At 36.4% G+C, this 13704-nt stretch overlaps 1 protein-coding gene across 1 annotated transcript in view; it reads left to right on the top strand.

Annotated features, from left to right (window-relative positions):
* Parp1 (Poly-(ADP-ribose) polymerase) overlaps positions 1-13704 on the top strand; it is a 142362-nt gene that overhangs the window by 54168 nt on the left and 74490 nt on the right. The window lies entirely within an intron of this gene.

The raw sequence follows: 13704 nt of genomic DNA, 5'->3' as shown, positions 1-13704 counted from the left end.
TTTTTAATAGATCTTTCACCCGTAGCGCGTAAATCAAACGCGCTACGGGTTTGATTTATCAGTAGTTAGTGATATTGCGCAGGTTTATATGACTGCAAGTTTGCATTCCGCTACCAAGGGGGTTGGGTTTAGTGGAAGGGAGGGGGGTAAGTAGTGAACTCCCCCCTCTCAACAAAATTTGAACAGTTTCAACATAATCTAAGTCTAGCTATGATTGGCTGAGAAGTTGTATCTTCACTAATACTCGTTCGAACAACGTCGGGATTGCTCAAAAGTTAACTGTTACAAAAAAACGCTAAAGAAAACATGCAAAGGTTACATTGGGCAAGAATTATTTCCCTAGCAACTAATGCAGCCTGTTCACTGGTCTGATCATGGTTTCAGCGACAGCGACAACAGACAGAAATTAAAAGCGCGTATAGAAAAACTAAAAAAAAATGGTGAATGAGAAAAAATTGCCATTTTTAGGTGATTCAGGATGGTAAATATTATATCGATTAGTATTAATAATAAAATATTATTTTGAAAACCAATGTATGGGAATTTCGAAAAATCGTCTTAACCTCGAAAATAGCGTCAGGTTGTAACAAAAATTACGCCATGGGAGTCGTCCTTCCCGAAAACGCCCCCTGGCCTGGACAAAAAGGAGAACCACTTTTTTGCATAGGTAGTACTGTCGCCCTCTTTTTTCTTTTTACCGCGTATGGGGGTCACTCTAACATCTTTAGAGAGCTGTTTAAGAGCTCATTTTAAAGGAAGTTGCAATATCTACGTGCTTTTTATGCAAAAAAGTATATTATTTCCAATATAATGCCATTTTTGGCATAAAATTCTCGTTGATATTCGACATCATTACTAAAGAGCGACTCGATTATAATCCCCCATTTGTTGGTGGAGAATCCTGCAGCTGTTGTACTGTAGAAACTGTTTATAAATAATGTATTGTTATGTTTGACGATGTTTTGTAAAGATTTAGATATAAAGATGATTTTGCAGTGTCGGTTTTATTGAGATATAAAAAGAAATGCAAATATAAATAAAATTGTAAAACAGAAATATAGAAGCAATCTAAGTAAGTTATCATATCTTCTAAATTATGAATTTCGAGTAGTTTCAGAGGCAACGCTATAGTGCTGCCTATAGTAAAGGCCATACGGCTCCAATGTTTTATTATTTATTTATTTATTTTTCCCAGAGACACTTCATATGTAAGGAGTCGTCGCACAACCTTCGAAAGGGGCTCATTCGATTGGAAATCATAAGTTCTAGTGCCCTTTATAAAAGTCAAAAGTAATTGGAGGGCAACTAGCCCCCCCCCCTCGCCCTTTTTTCCCAAATATATCTGATAAAAATTTTGAGATAGTCATTTTGTTAAAAATTGTTCAAAGATCACAAATAACAAAAACTCCGGCGTTGACACAACCCCCCAAGACCTGGGGGTAGGTGTTGTAAATTATGCCCTGAGGGCATTAATGATTCTTATGGAAGGGATGCTCGTATAAAATTCTGAGAGGGCTCATTTAATTAGAAATTGAAAGTTATAGTTCACTTTTTAAGAGTCAAAAGAGATTGGAGGGTAACTAGCCCCCCCCCCCATCCACGCTTTTTTCCTCAAACCCATCAGATAAGAACTTTAAGATAGCCATTTTTTTTTCAATCGTTCAAAGATCATATAACGAAAATTTCGAGGTGGACACAATCCCTCAGGGCCCAGGGGCAGGCGTTGTAAGTTATGCCGTGGGGTATATATGGATATTATGGAAGGGGTGCTCGTATAAACTTTGGAGAGGGCTCATTTGATTGGAAATTGAAAGTTCTAGTTCAGTTTTTAAGAGTCAAAAGAGATTGGAGGGCGACTAGCCCCCCTCCACGCCGCTCTTCCCCCAATGCATCTGATAAATATTTTGAGATAACCATTTTGTTAAAAATAGTTCAAAGGTCAGATAACAACAATTCCAGTGTCGACACAACCCCCAAGGGCCCGGAAGCAGGCGTTGTAAATTATGCCTTGGGGGCATATATGGTTCTTATGGAAAGGATGCTCGTTATAAACTTAAGAGAGGGCTCATTTGATTGGAAATTGAAATTTCTAGTTGACTTTAAGACTCAAAAGAGATCCGATGGCAACTAGCCCCCCCCCCCGCCCTTTTTCCCCCAAACCCGTCCGATAAAAAATTTTTTAGATAGCTATTTTGTTAAAAATAGTCCAAATATCATATATATAAAACTCGGGTCGACGCAACCCCCCAGGGCATGGGGCTTCGTAAGTTATGCCCGGGGCGCATAAGGAGTAGTCGTATAAAACCCAAAACAAACAGAAATTAAAATAAACAACAGAGTCAAACTAAAACGAGCAAAAATTTATATGAGTAGGGTTCTAAACCCTGTGCTTTCTAAAAGCCAGAATATAATTTGCAGTTTACTGAAAAAAAGAAATCAAATGAATTTACTGAAAAAAATGTGCATTTTTCGTTTAATATGCATATGCTGATATTTATTCCTTAAAATCTAAATTTTTTTTTTATTTCTTAAAGTTATAAAAATTAAATAATTTAAAAGAATTTTTTCTGTAAAATACAAATTATATTCTGGCTTTCAGAAAACATAGGGGTATAGAACCCTACTCATATTAATTTCTGCTCGTTTTGAGTTTGACTGTGTTGTTTATTTTAATTTCTGGTTGTTTTGGGTTTTATTTATTTATTGATACTAATTTGTGGTAGTTATATGCTTGGTAGATTGTTTAATTCTGTTTTTGTTCATTTTTGGTTTAATAGAGTTCTTTACTTTAAAAAAAAAAAGCCCCCTCTAAAGTTTATATGACGATGCTTTCTATAAAAAACCTTATATACCCCCAGGGCTTAACTTACAACCCTTGCCCTGAGGGCTGGGGAGATTTGTTATGCTCAAAGACATAATTTCCTGACCTTTCAAATACGTAGCACAAAATGGCTATCTCAAAATTTTGATTGGAAGTCTTTGGGAAAATGATGGGCGTGGGGGTGGGGATTTGCCCTCTTATCACTTTTGACTAATAGAAAACGCACTAGTCCTTAATTTCCAATCGAATGAGCCCTTTTTAAAGCTTTTACGACAAAACTTTCTATAAAAACCTTATATGCCCTAAGGGCTTAACTTACGACCCCTGTCCTGAGGGCTATAAGGGGAGGGTTGTCATCCTCAAAGACATAATTTTGAGACTTTTCAACTATGTGGAACAAAATGGCTATTACACAATGTTGATTGTAAATTTTTGGGGAATTGATGGGCGTGGGGGGAGGGGGGTGATTCTCCCTCCGACCACTTTAGACTTAAGGCAATAGCCCTCTCAATCTCCAATCGAATGAACCCCTTTTGAAGTTTTTACAACAATGCTTTCTGTAAAAACCTTATATGCCCCCAGGGCATAACTTACAACCTTAGCCCAGATGGCTGTTTGAGGGGGGGGGACTGTCATATTCAAAGACATAGTTTCCAGACCCTTCAACTACGTTCAACAAAATGGCTATATCAAAATGTTGATTGGAAGTGTTTGGGGAAAGGATGGGCGTGGAGGGGGGCATTCGCCCTCCGATCGCTTTTGACTATTGATAGTGTTACTAGCCCTCTCAATTTCTAATTGAATGAACTCTTTTTGTAGTTTCTATGACAACGCTTTCTATAAAAATAAACCTTATATGCCCCCAGCGAATAACTTACAACTTTTGCCCTTGGGCTTGCAGGGTTATTGTCATCCTTAAAGGCGTAATTTGTAGACCTTTCAAGTACGTTGAACAAAATAGTAATCTCAAAATTTTGATTGAATGTGTTTGAGGATTTTGATTGAATGTACCGTGAGTAAAATGTGATAGATTTAAAATACAAAAATAAAGTTCCTTCTTTCTAAAGATAATTCCGACTTCCTCTAATTAAGTTAAATCTCGTTTCAAAAAAGAAAAGTTCTTAATCAGCAAAAGAAAAAAACTGCCTTTTAATTCCAGCCAAATCTCAGCGCTAATCACGGTTTTGAATTTCGCCGAGAAGAGTGGTAATAAAAAAACTAATAAATACAATGTTTCGCTGGAAGTCTAATTGATAAGAGTGTGTGAACGTTTAAATCATCAAAAATATTTAAAACAGATTATTGGACGGAAAGTTTGGCCCGCCTCAGGACTTAGGCCAATTGTGGGTCGGCTCTTATAGCGCAGGACGAGGACTATGTTTGATAGTGTGGTAAAAGTGCTTTTTGGAAGATTATTAAGATCAGAATTATTTTGGCACTCAGGCATTGTGATTCAAATTATTATGCAGTCATTGTAGAGACTTGGTTATCATTTGCCGTCAATTGAAGTGAGCCCTGTTGTACACCTCAAATGTAAGTCACAATAAATCTATTGTTTTTCTATTTGTGTTTATTTTATTTTATATGTCTGTATCTAGTCACACGACAGGTAATTAGTTCGTATGCCTCCAAGGTAGCGCTCCCAGGGATCTGATTTCTACATAACATTAGAGGTAATTGATTTCGTGATAACCCGAGGAAACGAGGTTACATTTATATAATTACATATTTTATTTTCTCGCGTTCAGCGAGTGGCGTGGCTACCCATTTATCTATCCCCCCTTTTCGCAGCCGGTGCAGCCCTCGACGACACGAGACAAGCTATAACGGCTTGGACGATGCGATCGTAAAATTACCCGGCGGAACCTTTGATTTTCTTATCATTTTTATAGTTTGCTTAGCCTATCACTTGACCTAAGAAAAATTCACCCGGCGGAAACGGCGCGACCTTTAACGCCACAAACGGCACAATCTTTAGCGCTATAAGCGACACTCGAAGAACTTATATGGTATAAGTTCGCAGCCTTAAGGTACAATATCACATTCGACGCGGTCAATCTTCATTACTGCAATTAGGACAGCCGTAAATTTTCTATCGCTACAAATGGCACGGTCGGAAATTGGAGAAAATCATGCGAACTAATTAGGCTATAAACTTTGTAATTTAAATTTAATTATTGGAGAGATACAGACATATAAGTAAAGTGATTAGGCCTATAACCGCTAAGCTATTACAGTAAAACCCTTTAAAATATCTCATTGGAGATAATAGCCTCCCCCAAAATAGGTTAAGTGAAAAAATAAATTTATTTTGAGTTATTCAAACGCAAAAAAATAAAAAAAATGTCAGAAGATTTAGAAGAACAATTAAAGGCGCAAAAGTTGGTCGCGAAAAATATAGAAATAGCAGTCTATTCCACAGTACAATGGACAATCGGATATTGACGAATTTAATATACAATTGGCCCAGTTTCTAGAATTAACAAAAACAGAGCTAGAAACGTTAGTTGGCATGCTTCTATTAAGATTAAAAGGCCCAGGCCTTAACCTTTCTAAAGCAGATTGAACGTACTATAGGTGATGACGCCAACTTGCCAATAAATAAGGTGGACACATTGTTAACGGCATTTAAAGACAGATTTATCGAAACCAGTTCTACAAATAAATTAAAACACGGAATGGTATGCTTTGACCATTCACAAAATATAAGAGAATATCTTGATGATATACGTATTTCAGTAGAGGCAAAATACGGAGAAGGTTCGGGAGAGTTATATGAAAAAGTCATATTACATACATTTTTGCAAGGGCTACCCCCAAAACTATATAGAATGGTAATATCCAAAAATATTCAGTCGTTGAATCTTGCCGTTCAGGAGGTAGAGTGATTGATCAAAGTTGATACGATCGTAGCTAATCACAGCAAAGCAAAAATAAATAGCCTAGGCGAATCAAACGCAAACAAGACCTTCAAGGGCGATCAGGCGTCTCCCAATTTCTTTTCAAGGGATAACTCCCCAGTGCCACAAAGAAATAAAACGCAAGAACCCGCTATGCAGAAAACAGTACGTTTTCAGCCTGTCAAATAATCTAATCATGAAAATAACCATACAACAATAAGATGCAATATTTGTAATCAACCTGGGCACATCGCGAGGGAGTGCCGTTATGTCCCCAATAGCACACCAAGAATTGCTGTCGGCAGTATGCAAAATTATGGCAACCGTTTGTTCGCAAGAACAAATTTTAGCGCCGGTGGTTCACTGGGCTATAGCCAGGGAAGATCGCGCCAATCAGTACCTTACAACGCGTACCAACCAAATTTGTATAACCCTCCCCCCAATAGACAAAATAATTATCGGCCGACGGGAAATACAAATTTTTCAAGCCAACGATATTTGCTGTCAGCGCCAACACCCGGCACTGGCGCAAGAAATCCAAACTACAGTAATAATACATGGCATAGGCAGACAAATGTAAATAAATTAGATATGCCTACGGATTCTCACATTTCTGAATCTCTATTGCAGACACCGACGTACAAAATAAATCCAAGGGAAAACGTGTCAGGCCCCTGGGAAGAATAAATTGGACCCAGAGGGCGCCTAAAATGTTTTATAGGTCCAAACCGATAGTAGTACGGTCTTGTAGTGATAGTAATAACAAGTTACCTATATTTAATGATTTTTGTGTGGCAAATGTTTACTTTAAAGCTTTGATTGACTCTGGTGCAACGATTAGTATCATAAACTCATGCGTATTTAATATGTTGCCACGGCATATTAGGCGACACAGGAAGCCTAATAATCCTAATAATTTCACTAGCGTAACAGGGCATAAATTGGATGCAAAAGGTTCAATTCGCCTAAACGTAAAGAGATAATAGAATCTTTCCGACAAATTTTATAATATGCGATAACTTTCCGTACGAAGCCATCATTGGCACAAATTTTTTGAGGTCTAATAGAATACTATTAGACGTGGCTAACGAAAAGCTTGTCTACCCGGCTAAGGTAGGGGAAGAAATTTCTACCTTAAGAAATTGTAACAGAGTAACAGTAAATAGAATTTCTGGTGGTATAATCAGAAATTTGTTCAAATATTCTGAGAGACATTGCAGAAACGAAGTAAATTTAAATAATAAGGGTATTGAATCTGGAAAAATAAAAATAGGAGATATACGGCAGTACAGGTCAAACGGAATCAAGAAAATAGTGGAATTATGGAAAAAAGTAGTGACCCCCATTGCAGTTCAGGCACAGCCAATGCTATTGACGGATAGCGCCAGTCTAAATTTAATAGACAATGAAAATAAAGAAAAATATTACGGATTCGCGATAAGGAAAACAAAAGTCCCTCCCAAAACGATGCAAAGAATTCAAATATCACAGATGATTGAACCAGTGGATAGCAAATCTGAAATATGGTTTGCGACCCCGTCAAATGAAATTCCTGAAAATCTGTTATGCGAGGAACAGATTATATCTTACGACAAAGGAGAAGGTTTTATTTGGGTAACTAATAACCACTAAAATGACACAATTACAATAAAAAAGGGGACGTGTTTAGTTCAAATCCAAGTTTTATCGGAGAATGATTTAAATAGATGGGAGAATTATAAAAGCAACTTGGTAGATGGCATTAAAACCTTAATAAATAAAGATTCGCTAACGAACCCGCAATTCTTAGAAAAATTAAATGGGGAACACATTACAGACTTATAAGTTAAGAAAAAATTGTCTGAAGTATTATATAATTTTTAATTTGTATTTCCGAATCTTAATATGACGTCGGACTGCTAATATTTTATGATTACTAAACTTTTTCAACTGGCACTTATGTAACGAAACAGCCTTATTTCTTGTTGTATAAGCACAGAGGGAAGTTAAAAAATAAAATTCGTGAATTAGAAAATAAATTAAATTATACACCCAAGTACAAGTCCGTATTCTGCACCAGTGATCTTGGTACCAAAAAAGAATGGTGATCTTAAACTTGTAGTAGATTATAGAGCCCTCAACAAACAAGTAGTTAGCGATAAATTTCCTTTACCAAGAATAGATGAAATTCTTGACTCTATTTCAAGCAAAAATAAAATTTTTACTTCTTTGGACCTTACCCAAGGCTACCACCAAGTGAAAATAGCCGAAAAAGATGTCCACAAAACTGCATTTTCAACAGCTGAATGTGGTTCATATGAATATTTAAGAGTACCTTTTGGACCTAAGACAAGTTCAAGCGCACTATGAAGACCCTTATTGCATCTATTAAGAGGATTAAAAAATATCATTCATTTTGTTGATGATGTTATATGCGTGGGAGAGAACGCTGAACAATCCTTAGCAACATTAGCTAAGGTGTTCGAGAAATCTAGACAAGGCAATCTGAAATGCCGGCCTGAAAAAGCTAATTTATTTAAAACTAAAATTAAATCTTTGGGAGTAGTAGTGACGCTAAGAGAGATATCCCCAGACCCAGAGAAAATAAAATGTGTTGAAACCCTCAAACCCCCAAGAAGTTTGAAAGAATTAAGAGGAATTTTCGGTCTTAGCGGTTAATTCAGAAAATTTGTGTGCAATTAAGCCCAAATTGCGAAACCCCTCACGGAATTAACTAAAGGGAACTCCCTAAATGTTACCTGGTCCCAGGAAGCTCAAACTTCCATAGACCGTCTCAAAAAGGCACTCACTTCTGAACCAACATTATCACTTCCTGATTTCGAAAATGGACAATTTATGGTCACAACCGATGCTAGTTCAAAGGGCATTGACGCTATTCTTTCGCAAATGATCCCGGTAGAAAACCCTAATCCTCTAGAGGGAACGCCTAAACAAAAACAAATAGAAAAAGCTATATGCTATTCGAGTAGAACTTTATCAATAGGCGAAAGTAGTTATTCCGCCACAAACTTAGAATTATTATCTATAATCCACCACTTGGACAAATTTAGACATATATTTAATTGGTAGAAAATTTATACTACGATCAGACCATAAAACCTTGCAGTACCTGCGCACATTTAAAAACCCCACGGACATTCTAGCTAGATGGATTATGAAAATCCAAGACCTAGATTACGAATTTGAATATTTATAAGGTAAACAAAATGCAGCTTGCGACTTTTTGAGTAGATACCCAGAAAATATTCCGTCGGAAGCTGAGGAAAATGAAGTTAACGCTATCAATGCTAAGAGCAAACATGAATGTAAGGAAAACAATGTCAAAGACACAGTAAAAGAAAATAAGGTCAACTATTGTCCCCTGTCTTTAGAATATATAAAAAGAAAGCAAAAAAGGGACGAAATGTGTGTAGCACTTATTAATTATTCTGCGAATGATGAAGTGTTACCGGATAAATTCAAAACTCTTAAAAAAGAAATAGAAAATTTTTCCTATGATCTTAATGAAGAAAAACTATGCGAAATCTTCACTGCTGAAAAAAATATAAACCAAACATCTGAAATATTTGTATTGCCCCAAAACTTAATAACACCTGCATTCAAATATTTCCATTCAGATATATGTGGACACTTAGGAGTAGCGAAATCTTTCCATAAATTAAAACAATATTTTTACGTGCTGTCGGCAATAACATAACTTAAAGAATTTGTAAGTACATGCGAAGCATGTAGCTTAAGAAGAAATACCCCCAAGCTTATCCTAATCCTCCAATGGGAAGGGTCCCAGTAGCAAAGTACCCCTTCGATATTGTCTCATTTGAGTTATATGGAACCAGCGGAGGCTTGCCTGTTTCCAACAGAGGCCATACTTGTATTCTTTCAGTTATAGACCATTTTTTCGGATATACTTTTGCAAAAGCATTAAAAAATCAAAGCGCTTACGCCACAAGTAAGGCGTTGGTGAAATTATTTTTAGAATTTGGTATTCCAAATAAAGGTTTTAAGTGACAACGGAAGCAATTTTGTTTCAAAGGTAACAAATGATTTAATGAGTTTTCTTAAAAATAGAGATAATGGTGACATCCCCGTATCACCCACAAGCTAATGGTAAAATAGAAAATAGGCATAGAATATTTTCGAATGTTTTAAACATTTATACAAAAGACAACAGGAACGATTGGAATCAATTCTTACCTTATTTAACTAACGTAATCAATACTGCTTATTCAGAAACAACTAAAGACAATACATTTTATTTACTTTTTGGTCGTGGTTTTAGAATCCCGTATGATGATATTATTGAATCTCGGCAGTATTACAATAAATCAGAGGATTACAAACAAGAATTCATATATAGGATGAGGAAAACTTATAAGATAGTTAGGCAAGAGTTGGAAAAATATAAAATAAACCAAGAGCTAAGAAACCAATCCAAAGTCAAGGGGAGCATAGACTTCAAAATAGGAAACTGCGTCTACCTAAAGAACTAGGCAAAAATGGAAGGCAAATAACTTTCTAACAAAAATTCTGGACCGTACAGAATAGTCAAAAAGTACAATAACGAATATACTTTTAAAACGGAGAACCCCGATAGCGGAAGAACTTACAAGGCACATGTTAGCCGAATAAAAAGATCAAAATTTCCTGAGAGATGGGTATCACGTCCCTCCTCTACTGATTCGTCAGATGCCGAAAATGAGCCCCCTAAATCAAGATTGGCAGAGCTAAACCCCTTTAATTTCAAGCAAGACTTTCGAGGATGAGAGTGACGAGGAAAACTTTGAAGAATTTTTGGCTATTAAAAATCTAGTTATTCCCAAGAGAAAATACCTAATACCAGTAAGAATAAAAACACCGAAAAGTTCAGAAAGCTCGTCATCGGAGAGCGCAGGAGACTTTGATTATACGATATCTCCAAAAACCCAATATTTCCGTTATAGAATTTCGACCCCTTGTCCCCCCCCAAAAGATTTCCAGATGATATGGTTTCCCCTGCAACACCAATAGAAAGGCCCCTGTCAATGCAGGAGGAATTGAACAGAGCGGTAGAAACTCCGGGTATTACTGTAAAGAAAACTCCTCCCAAAGATTCAACTAAAACAAATCTGTGAGAAGCTTTGGATTTAATAAATATCCCAATAAAAACGAGTCAAAGTACATTGCCTAAGAATAAAACTCCCGAGGATGACTGGCAAGGAAAATATCATGATATAACTGTGTCCAAGGTCAAACCTAAACAATGGAGTTCATGGAGGAAAACACTAGTGCAAAGAATGCCCCACCCCCCTGAAGGCATGGCATTTAAACAGTGGAGGAATCCCGCAAAAACTCTTGATTCCTCTCAAAGCTCTCAAGAATCTTTCAAATCTCCCGAGTTGAAAACTCAAAGCGAGGACTTAGAGAATAAACCTTCTACTTCCAGAGGAGTAGAAATTTAAGAAGAAAGGGGAGGTGATACCTCAAAAATGCGAAGTGCAACTTCTAAAACTTATAATACAGAATCATCGGAAACCAGTTCCGAAGAGTTTGACGGTGAATCAGACCATATACTAGTTAAAGAAATAGGGAAATCAAAACCGTCTTCAGCAACTGCTCATGCGAAAGAAACAAAATTAAAAGGTCAAGAGTTTTTTAAAAAACAATACAAAAAGTTTTATCTTATTTCGCTAGAGAAACCGAAAAAGAAAAAACCGCAAGAAGTCGAGGAGAAAGTAACGACACAATCGGGTAGAACGGTTAAAAAACCCGATAGATGAAATTACACTTAATCAGTATAGCATTAAAGATTTTAATGGATAGGCGTCATAAAGGAATAATAATTTAAAAACTTTTAATTTACGAGTAAAAATTATACAATTATAAAAATGCTGTAGAGAAATTTTGTTCAACATATATCAATTCCCGAAAACAAATTCTAATTAAAAAGTAACACTGCATATAATTAATTCGAATAATTTCCTTTAGTATAAAAAGTTACCCGTACCATTCCAGTACGATGTATCCAGTCCAGCTGAAAGAAGCCGTGATAGTAAGTACTAAGCGAGAAATTTTCATACACCTTAGAAATGATCTTTGGTTATTTTCTGTTCCAAGAGAAACTGTTGAAACTTCGTCTTGTTACAATAATACAGAGGAAATAGACCCAAGTTATAAAACAGAATTACTGTTACAAGATGTGGGTACGATAACCATAAAACAAGGATGTCGACTTGTAACTAAAGAGTCAACTGTTCGAACTCCGTTAATTACCACGAGCACAAAGATAATAAGTCCCAAAATAATCAATTTCAAGGCAATTAACCTGTCGTACACTATTCCCAATATAGAAAATGATGAAACGAAAACCTCAATATGGTCCAAAAGAGAAAAAAATGAAGGGACATTAAAGCTTACAAAAATAAGAGAAGTATTAGACTCCCAGATTCCCCTATTTACAAATGAAGACCCGAGATTAACATACGTGGATAATAGATACGGATTGTTCTCAACCAATTGCCGTAGGAACATGCTACTGACCGCATGTTTCGCATTTGTGATTTCCCTGACCATAAGAACCGTATTTACTTTTAATTACGGAAAAATCCTGAGACTAAGAAGGCGAAAACCAAGAGAATAACACGGGGAACTACCCGAAATGCAGAAGTTAAACCCGGAACCCCATGAGAATGTCTAAGCCAAGAAAAAGGGAAGACATTAGAGAACGAGTGGGTATAGAGGTCTTCACTCGTCCTTGCTTTGTCTTGTTCCCTCATTGTAGTGTCGTTTACGTAAAACCGTGTGGTTATGACGCTGCAACATGCGTTTCTTAAACAGCACGGACGTGCGTGAACAATGCAGGCATGAAATATGTTGTAAATTGAGACTTCAAACTAAGCGATGTAGCGTAAATTATGTTAAATGGTTATTTTAAATCTAACGTAGTATGAAATAAGTGCCGAAGGAAATTAAAAGAGAAATATGTCTATTAAAGTATACGAGCAAAAATATTAAGTGACCTTATTTACAGCAACAATGTCATTTTCTGTTTGTTAAGCATTAAAACTACTTGATTTTAAACAACGTGTAATTCTGCCTCGTTATTTTTATAACAGGAAGTGGATCGACATATTGCATATTGATCAATACAATGAGTTATCCAGTGCAGATACCACCTAGTAGCATTTATTTTCACCATACCTCCACCAACGAAGAGTACACACCATAGGCTCCAGCCAATTTTCATCCCAGCTTCGTCCACGGAAACTACAGTTACCTTTTGATCGTTGTTTCCTCGACCATGACCCATATTACGCATCAGGTAAAATTATATTTGAATCTCAATATCTAGTGCATTATCGAACTATATAATCACATAAATCCTGAGAACCCCATCGACCGGTACAAGATATAAGTACATAAATATCACCCTTGACAATCATTATGGACCCATGTACCACACGACTGTATAGATATGATATTTGATGATCCCAAAAATTATGTATACGACGCAGATTCAAGCGTCTAATCCCTTTGACCATCTCTCGGAATTCATCCTATCCCCTCTATGTGAAAAGTTCATATCTCCATTATCCCATAAATGTTACGAGAAAATTTCTGAAAAATTGACCTGGAAACCAACAATTGAATTACGGAAGCCAAAATTAACCCCAGTGATTAACCCCTTAGTGACAATATACCCCTCCCACAAGTTAAAGACAATATGTTGAAGGAGTTACTATAGTTTGATGTCGACCTGTTCCAAATCCAAAAAATCAATTCCCCTGTGACTAACCAATGAATCACCGCAAAAGTTAATAGAGGCAAAGCCAGACACGAACAATTTTATAAGAGAACTATAATCTGTAAGTGCACGAATGAGCAATTTTATATGAGAAATACATTCTCTATGTGCCTTAAAATATCCCAAAAATAATATGCTGAGAAGAAAATGAACGCATTCCCAGTGTTCGACCCCTTAATGATGAGGCACCCTGTGAACTATCA

Source organism: Artemia sp. Qi Xiang Cuo, chromosome 6, assembly GCF_049724085.1.
Source record: "Artemia sp. Qi Xiang Cuo chromosome 6, ASM4972408v1, whole genome shotgun sequence".
In the NCBI taxonomy this organism is placed as follows: domain Eukaryota; kingdom Metazoa; phylum Arthropoda; class Branchiopoda; order Anostraca; family Artemiidae; genus Artemia; species Artemia sp. Qi Xiang Cuo.
The sequence above is the reverse complement of the archived record's forward strand: the minus strand, read 5'-3'. Positions and strand labels throughout refer to the sequence as shown.